Source organism: Vigna unguiculata, chromosome 6 (genome assembly GCF_037176805.1).
Source record: "Vigna unguiculata cultivar grain cowpea cultivar isolate G323 ecotype 2 chromosome 6, ASM3717680v1, whole genome shotgun sequence".
Classification (NCBI taxonomy): domain Eukaryota; kingdom Viridiplantae; phylum Streptophyta; class Magnoliopsida; order Fabales; family Fabaceae; genus Vigna; species Vigna unguiculata.
Window position 1 is genome coordinate 20,067,090 of NC_140797.1, and position 10,136 is coordinate 20,077,225.

A 10,136-nucleotide genomic window follows, 5' to 3' on the forward strand; every position below is an offset into this window, starting at 1 on the left:
GTACATGGAGAAAATGTAGTATTTGATGTAGACGAGAGTTGGGCCGCAGGCCCAATGCCAATTCTTCAATAATTGGCAGCATAGAAAATAGGCTGCATTTAGCAAACAAACCAAATTAGAACACATTTATTTAATTAAAATAAAAGTAAATAAAAGAAATTAAAATGAATAGGCCTAGGCGTTGGCCCAATGCTATAAGCCTTATTGGGATCACATCACATCCTCTACATCAATACCAAAGTATTCAATGAATTTAGACACCAAAACCACATATGGAAGCCTAAAATCCGTGAGCCTCTTGGACTTGAGCATGTGATCACGAAACACATAGATCAAATCCACTTGAATGTTGTGTTGAATGCAGTACATAAGTATCAAATCTCCCTCATTCAATGTTGAATGGTTGCTACCACGTGGAATAAGGATTTTTGTGACAATCATACAAGTAGCCTTTGATCCACCTTGAGACCACCAACATGGAAGTGTTTGATTTCAGCAATAGGATTTCTCAAGCATGGGCCATAGTATTGCATCTTGTTGAATTCTGGAACTAACCCCAATTTCACCTTTTCTCACTTGCACACCCCTTGGTTTGAGTCCAACCACATCTTTCCAAGCCCTTTTGTTGATCTCCATTTGAACACCCTTGATGTTGGACAGTAGGACATCATTTTTGAACTCTAAGTTAGTGAAAAACACCTTCACCAAGTCTGGATAGATTTTCCCTGAAAGTTCAAGGAAAGACTTCAACTTTTGATGCTTTAGTTGGTGAAATAGGCTCTCAAAGCCTTCAGCCTTCAGCCCTTAGCCATGACAACCTCAGCACCTTAGGAATGTTGATCTACTTCCTGTTCATCTCAATGAGGAACACTTGAATGTTGTCCTCATGATCCTCAAACCATGCTTCAATTCTTCCATGACTTTCATGATTTGGAGACCTTGGAGTAGGAGGACTGGAGTGCTCATCATCAGATTGGGTAGCTCTTTGGGAATGACGAGGCATGATGAGTGTTGGTGTAGCTGTTACTAAGAGATGTATGATGCAAATGTAGCAACGCAAGTGCAGTATTTATAATTCAACAAACTAATTTTCAGAAACAGTTGATTAAATGGTGCAGATTTGTCTAATTAATTCGTTTTATGTTACCTAAATCAATTTAATGCAGTCCAAAACAATATCTCATGCATTCATGATGTTTCCAAATCTCCTTAAATTATCTTCTAAATAATCCAATATCTTCAAGATATATTTGTTTGTTGTGGAACTAAAAAGATTCAAGAAGATCTTGTCATATTTAAAAAGATTTGGTAGTTATTATCTTTTAATATTTTATGATATAATTAAACAAGATAATTATTTAAAAATATCAAATATAATATCTAAGATATATTTTTCCCAAATTATCTTCTATCATAAAGATAAAGAAAACTGTAAGGTCCAATTTTTTGTTACTCTCTTCTTGGCTTAGCCAAACTTTTTCACTTTTTCAAGCTTTTCTTGCCGTCTTCATGGAATGCTTGGCTTGGATTTTTGTGATTTTGATAATTTCTTATTCTTGGATTTATCTTTAAGGTGTCATGAAGCTTTAAGCAATTTATTTCCACACCTCCATGAGTTCAACTTAGCTGCAGCTGCACTAACACACCTCAAAATATCCAAAGAACATTTATGCAACTAAAAAGCTATTTTTAACATGTTTTTGTATCTCATGCTCAATAAACCCAATTATAGGAAATCCCAATTAAATCAATCTTTAAGCACAAAAATTCAATTAAATACCCAAAATTAAACATTAAATGAGGGCAAAAATACGTAGTCATAAATTCTCTTAGTCTCCCATAGGCTGATGACTTAGTTGTAATTGGGTCATCACTACAACTTGAAATAAAACTAAACCAGAGCCCATTAATTGATTAAACCAAAACATAATTTGGTAAGCCAATTTTACAATCAGTTGGACAATATTTAAGCAAACTAATAACTTTAAAACATAAAAATAAAAATAAGTGCAGCAAAATGGTGCATTAGTCCTTCTCCATTTGAGTTATGATGCAAATTCTTATCATACCCTCCTTCTTCGAGAAGATTCGTCCCGAATATTAAGGCTTTATTTTTCTACTAATTTTAATATAAGTTTATTATGATCTTGTGAAGGACTTTATTTTTCCATAACTTGAAACTAATTCTCTTCCTCTAGTGATGAAGGATTGACCCCAACCAAGGATGGAGGCACATGCTTAAGAAGACTAAGCATGTTTAGAAAGGAAGTTCACTAATCCTTCATCCCTTTCATTTGTGTTTGTTATTTTTGATTCCCTAAGTTGACTTAGTTGAATCAACTTTAGTTGACTTGTTGACCTTTGACTAGGTTTGACTTGTCGACTATAGTTGACTTGACTTAAGCCAACATGCTAATCTATGTTTATTTGCTTTGTAGGTTAATTAGGAGTAAGAAAGCAATGCTAGGTGGCGCATGGTGATTGGGGAGCATAAATGATGTGGAGGAGAGAGTAAAGCAAAGGCATAAAGCATAAAGTAAAAGCCATGAAGCAAGTGTACCTATGTACCTTTGGTCTCTTTTGTTTTTAGCACACTTTGGCCACGTTTTGGAGACATATGAGACACATTCTTTGTCTCCTTTTGTGCTAGAACGAAATTAGCCTTGCACACACCATAGTTGGCTCTTTTGTCTCTCATTTTTGTAACCTTATTTGACCTAGGTTCTAGAAGCTAGGGTTAGGTTTTTGTAGAGACATCCTTAGGTATCTTTTATTTGCTTAGAGGCCCCTAAACTCTTCTATATAAGGGGTGCTCCTAGACATGTAAAAGGGTTGAACATTTTGAAGTAAAATCACTCTTGTGTCTCAACCATTTGTGAGAGTTTCCTCCCTAGGGAGTGAATACTTTTAAGCCTTATCTTGCATAGCAAGTGGCGGCACACATCCACTCATCTTCAAGGTTGCCATGGCTTCTAGCCTAGCCTTGTAATGGCGTGCTTCTCACATTTTTACCATTTCTTTCCTATCCATTTTATGTTTTCTTCTTCCTTTAATTGTTCTTGGTTTTCTATGGTTTATGTGCTTTCCATTTCCTTTTTGTTTTGAATCAATCCATCATCTTCTTCTCTTGAGCTTTGTGAAAGGAACCTTCACATCTAGATAGCTTGCTATCTTAATGTCCAGTGGGGATTTCACTTAGCTTTCTTAATCAACTCACACCATATTCAATAATCTTAAAAGAAAACAAGATAATCCTTCATCATTTGGTATCTAGAGCCTAGGTTATCTTGAATATGGTGTTTTTCATGTTCTAACCTTGTCTTGTGTAGCTATCTTTGAATGGTCCACATAAAAACAATGCTGGCAGAAACTGTGCACGATTTTAAAAGATTAAACTGCACCTACTCAGTGGTCCAAAAATTACGTTCTTGATGTCAAAAGAAAGCTCTGTGATTCTAGTTTGTAACAAAAAAAGAACCAATGCATTTGGAGTTCTGTGGAGAGAGTTATGATTGAAATAGTGAGCAAAGGTCAGAGCTGCCGAGATCACCGCGAATCAACGTTTTTCAGGTTATGTTGGGCAGTTTTGGCTACTGTTTTGTTACTCTTCTTACTCCTAAATGTGGTTGGATAACATGTCTTTGGATGCTTAGTCTTTGAGCCTCAAATCCATGAGTTTAAATGCACGATAGCTACATGTGTGTGTCTTTGTGTATGTCATGTTGAGTCTTTAAATGTGTCTAACTTTTACTTGAGTCATATGTCATGCTTCTTTGAGTTTTCTTATTCTTGTTTCTAAGTATTTGAGCTATTGCATGAGATCTATGCCTTTTGTTGTAGCATGCTCCTTGAAATTGATTTTGACCTAATTTTTAAGGAACTAAGTGTTCAAGACACCCTAAAATATCCTTCTCATCATCTTAAGTACCTAGTTTTCAAAAGAAAAATTATTTTCATGACCAAAAACAGTTTGGCCGAGAGCTAATGTGTTGCTTGGTGAATCCATTTGGCCATTTTTACTAGGTGTTATGCTACCAAATTTTATACTTGGATTTTGTGTGATATTGGCAAATTAGTTCCATGCTTTAACTTGGTTATGATCTTTCTTGGTGTATGCATAATTTGAGGTATAATCTTGGCTTGTTCAAATGCTTTCCATAGATTCCTTAAAAGTGCTTTTCATTGTTTTAGTCTTGTTAAAAGTTTTGTCTCAAACTTTTCTTCTTTAGAGTTTAGCTTTCCTTGTTTTTGTTCTTTTCTGGCTTGTCACTAGGTGTTCTTTGTTTTGTCTTAGTAGTTTTCTTTTCTTGAAACTCTTGGGATGTTGTGGTCAAATCACTTGTATTGCATTTGAAAGGTTTTGAACAAGTTTTGAAAAGTGTTTGCTTCACTCCTTTGGTGGATTTTGAGTGCTAGCCTTGCCTTGTTACTTCGGGAGAGTGATCTAAACACTTGGGTTACATTTTGGGTTGGATTTGGTCTCGATTTTCATGTTGTCTAAACTTTAATCCATTTATTTGTCTCCGATTTGAGTGTTTTTGTTGTAGGAATCATGGCAAGTTCATCAAATGCACCTACACCAAACAAAAATAATACATTGATGAGATTGCTTCGGGATTTGGAGTTGTCTAGGAAGGAGGCCTTTGAACAATTGAGAAAGGACAAGGAGCAAAGTGACCTAAGAATCCAAGAGCACATTCAAAGGCTTGAAGCTAAGGAGCAAGAAAGAGAGGCTAGGAAAAGAGGGCATTCTAGGCGCAAACCATCACAAGAGAAGCAAACTCCAAGGATTCCTAAGTTCAAAGGAGAAAATGACCCAAACATCTACATTGAGTGGGAACCAAAAGTGGACCAAATTTTTACCATTCATGTAGTTAGTCATCAAAAGCAAGTAGATTTGGTAGTCTTAGAGTTTGAGGATTATGCCATGACTTGGTGGCATCAATTATGTATGGACAATATTAACCAAGAGTCACTCGCGACTACTTGGAAGGACCTTAAAAATTTGATGCGTGCTAGATTTGTTCCTTCCTACTATAGGAGGGAGACTCTTTTGAAGCTCCAAAGGCTTCAACAAGGGTCCATGTGTGTGGATGAATATTACAAGTTAATGGAGTCCATGCTTCTAAAAGTAGGACTCCAATTTGAAAGTGAAGAGGAAAAGGTAGCTAGATTTGTGAGTGGGTTAAGGAGGGACATACAAGATTTAGTAGAGTTATATGAGTACTCCTCTCTTGACAAAGTTTTACATTTGGCCATCAAAGTTGAAACTCATTTGCAAAAGAAAAAAGAGGCCAAGAGGAGTGGTTCATACAATGACTACTATTCTAGTACTTGGAAAGATAAAGAAAGAAAACATTATAAATCACCACTCAAGAGTTCCAAAGACCCACCTCCTAGGACTAATTCGTCTAAGCCTTCTAATGAAACTCCTAATTCTTCTCAAGGTACAAGGACAAGTTCTATAAAATGTTTTAAGTGTTTGGGATATGGGCACATAGCTTCAAATTGTCCCACCAAAAGAACCATGGCCTTAAACCTTAAAAAAGAAGTAGAGAGTGAACATTCTTCTCCCCCTTCCCCCAAAAGTACTTCTTCCCACACTTCTTCTTCAAGTGAAAGGATTAAACCCCTTGAAGGTGGATTGTTAATGATAAGGCACCAACTAAGACAAGTTTCCAAGGAACTTGACCCTTCTCAAAGACAAACTATGTCCCCTCCTCATAGATAATGGAAGTTGTGTAAATGTGGCTAGCACAAGGGTTGTGGACAAGCTTGGCTTGAAAACTATCCCTCATGCCAAGCCCTACAAGCTATCTTGGTTAAGAAAGAAGACATTAAAGTAACTCAACAAGTCCTCATTAACTTTTCAATTGGAAATTTTAAAGATGAGGTGTTATGTGATGTTGTGCCTATGGAAGAAACTCATATTTTGTTAGGTAGGCCATGGCAATTTGATAGAAAAGTCTTTTATGATGGCCATGCTAACACCTATGCTTTCTCCTTCCAAGGCAAGAAGTTCACACTCCTACCTCTCTCACCCAATCAAGAAAATGAGGACCAAAATAAAGTGAAAGATAAGAGAAAAGATGAAAAAGAAAAAGAGCAAGTTACCTCCAAAGTGGTACTTGCCTCTAAAAAAAGATTTCCAAAGCAAGATGAACATCACCATTCTTCCTTCTCTTGCAAGGCTCAAAAGTAAGACCCAATGCACAAGCATGAGAAGAAGATTGGTCTAGAAAAGAGGGATGGCCTAACCAAAGCTAGGGGTAGTACCCTTAGAAAAGATGGAACAAAAGCTCATAAAAGGGAGGCGCAAAACCTCCCCCAAATCAAGTCAAGCTCCATCTACAAAGGCTTCAAGAATTTGTGGTCAAATTCTCTCCACGGAGGAGAGGATGATGAAGGATTGACCCCAACCAAGGATGGAGGCACATGCTTAAGAAGACTAAGCATGTTTAGAAAGGAAGTTCACTAATCCTTCATCCCTTTCATTTGTGTTTGTTATTTTTGATTCCCTAAGTTGACTTAGTTAAATTAACTTTAGTTGACTTGTTGACCTTTGACTAGGTTTGACTTGTTGACTATAGTTGACTTGACTTAAGCCAAGATGCTAATTTATGTTTATTTGCTTTGTAGGTTAATTAGGAGTAAGAAAGCAATGCTAGGTGGCGCATGGTGATTGGGGAGCATAAATGATGTGGAGGAGAGATTAAAGCAAAGGCATAAAGCATAAAGTAAAAGCCATGAAGCAAGTGTACCTATGTACCTTTGGTCTCCTTTGTTTTTAGCACACTTTGGCTACTTTTTGGAGACATATGAGACACATTCTTTGTCTCCTTTTGTGCTAGAACGAAATTAGCCTTGCACACACCTTAGTTGGCTCTTTTGTCTCTCATTTTTGTAACCTTATTTGACCTAGCTTCTAGAAGCTAGGGTTAGTGATATCGCTGTCGTTAGGCGATCAAATTACCACTACTTTAGCAACTTCAGTATTGCCAGTTTATAGTGAAGAAAATAGTTAGGGTTAAGATAACCCTGAGTCGTCTCACAACGAATACGGAATTGATCTCAAATATTTGATTCTCAAAAATGCAATTTAAAACTAGCAACTATAAAAATAAGGGGGTTTTGATATGCAAAGAAAATGACACAGAAGATTGTAAACACAGTAATAGTAAATAGGTCAATTCCACTGCTTTTCCTAAATAAGATTCTTCATTGGTTATCTAGAGATTATTGTTAAATTAATTATTGTTGTTGATTTACAAATAAATCAATGTAAAGACTCAATTCATTTGTTGGCATCCTCACTTTTAATCAAAGTACAGTCTCAATTAAAAGTGAGAATTGTTTAGATTGTCCATAGTAAATTTAATCAAAGTACAGTCTCAATTAATTTTACTATGCCTAATCATGTCTATTCCTTTGTTTCTTTACCAAATAGAAAACTTAATTAATCAAAGTAAAGTCTTGACTAATTTTAGTTAAAGTAATTACCTCTAATCAAATTAAAGTCTCAATTATTGGCAAAAACTTATTTAATCAAATGAAAGTTTCTAAACAAAATCAAAGTAAAGTCTCAATTTAATTTAAAAACCTTTTAACTCATATGATTAGCATGCATGTAGATTTAAAATCATTATTTTTTATTCGATTAAGAAGCAAAGGACATAGATAAACAAAAACCACAACAATAATCAAAATAACAAAACATATAAATTCATCTAACCTCAGAATCCATTTAAGAAATTACAGTGGAATCAACCCTAAAAGCTTAGCCCTCCATGGCTTTTATGGAATACATGATAATATGATGAAGGAAAGAAAATAAAAGAAGAGAATGAGAGATGTGGTGGAGACGGTATCTGCCAAAACCATAGAGTTCTAAGTGTCTAAGCTGTCAGTTGTCAATTTTCAGCCTTGCTTCTGCTCCCTTAAGTCTCTTTATATAGGCTTCAACTGGACTTTGGACTTTATCTGTCAGTTGCTAAAATCTTTTATTTTTATTTAATTAATTAGCAACTTAATTCCTGCCCAATTTACAATTCTACCCCTCTCATTTAGCCATATTCGCAGTTTTGACCAGAGTTGACTGTTGACTTTGACCAGTTGACCAGATTTGACAAACTTTGACTATTCAGTGTCCATTGAGAGGATGACACGTGGCAGTGTAGATTCTCTCTCCAGAAATTAGGGTTTGCTCTCACACTCCTCTCCCTCCCTCGTGACGGCGCGGCTGACGGCGTGGTGGCCAGATTTCCGGCGTGGTGGCTGCGCAGAACTGCTGGAACGGAGTTGCGGTGGTGATGGAACGGTGTCGCGGTGGCTGACGCGCTCGCGGGAAGAAGAACTCGCGGTGGTGGTGTGGAATGCTGCTGCCATGGTTGTGCGGAGGCGAGAACGAAGAGGTGCGTCGCGGGGTGAAGTGGCGCGCTCGTTCGCGGTGGCTGCGGGAGAAGATGGAGGCGCGGTGCTCATGGTGGTTGATGGAGATGACGGCGCGAATGGAAGAAGATGGTGGCGCTGTCACGGTGAGGCGCGATGCGGTGGTTCTGCAGTTTCCGGCGAGTTGACGGTGGAAGGGGCTGTGGTGGCCGGCGAGGTTGGCGGCGGCTGTGTGGAGGGTGGAAGGGAAATTAGGGTTAGGGTTTCATGTGTGAGATGGAGGAGATGATGACGTGGCAAGATCTGAGTGGTCAATTTGGTGAGTGGAGGATTATGACACGTGGCAGCTTATGGTTGGCTAATTTTAAAAGGTGAGGATTGCCACATGGCATGATCTGGTTAAGTGGAGTTTAAGTGGTAGGAGGGGTGCAACTTAGTGAAAACTGGGGGTGCAGAACAGGTTTTTTTGTGGTCCACTTGAGGAAGGGGTGTGCAAATAAAATCTGGGGGTGCATTTAGCTCCTGATTTATTCTTTTTCAGAATTTCTTGATTTTGGACTTACTTTGTAACTTTGAATATTTTAAAATCACACTATTAATTGACCAAAAATAAATTCCAGCTGCATTAACAAACGTTAGAATATCCAATAATATTTTATGCAACTAAAATCAATTTTTACGCCACTTTTACCAAACTTACTCAATAAATCCAATAATCACAAATCCTAATTAAATCAATCTTTAAGCACAGAAAATTCAATTAAATCCCCAAATTTAAATATTAAATGAGGGCAAAAATTTGAACTCATCAGTTAGGTTTTTGTAGAGACATCCTTAGGTATCTTTTATTTGCTTAAAGGACCCTAAACTCTTCTATATAAGGGGTGCTCCTAGACATATAAAAGGGTTGAACATTTTGAAGTAAAAATACTCTTGTGTCTCAACCATTTGTGAGAGTTTCCTCCCTAGGGAGTGAATACTTTTAAGCCTTATCTTTCATAGCAAGTGGCGGCACATATCCACTCATCTTCAAGGTTGCCATGGCTTCTAGCCTAGTCTTGTAGTGGTGTGCTTCTCACATTTTTACCATTTCTTTCTTATCCATTTTATGTTTTCTTCTTTCTTTAATTGTTCTTGGTTTTCTATGGTTTATGTGGTTTCCATATCCTTTTTGTTTTGAATCAATCCATCATCTTCTTCTCTTGAGCTTTGTGAAAGGAACCTTCACATCTAGATAGCTTGCTATCTTAATGTCCATTGGGGATTTCACTTAGCTTTCTTAATCAACTCACACCATATTCAATAATCTTAAAAGAAAACAAGATGATCCTTCATCATTTAGGATCAAGTTCAACTTAAATATATTCATATTTGTTCCTTTCCAGTTGTTGAAATCCGTGGAGCACCTCTCTTGCAAACATTACCCCACCTTGATATGTAACAATAAATAATTTCATGCGTTGTGTTTGACGAATTTGCTTCTCATCAGCGGACCAAATGCATAATAAAGTATTGTGAACAAGCTTCCTTTTCAAACATGGAAGCTGGTGTGTTTCATTCACTTGCTTATCCCTTTGTTCCTATAAAATGACATAACAAACTGTAGAAGAAAAAATATTGACAAATAAATTTTCCATCATCTTTTTTCCTACTTTCGTTTCTTTTTCTTCATTTTCCATTCCTTCCGTAATTTCTATTGCTTCTTTCTCTATTCTTTCTTTTTCTATTTTCTCCTTAAGCCTATGGCG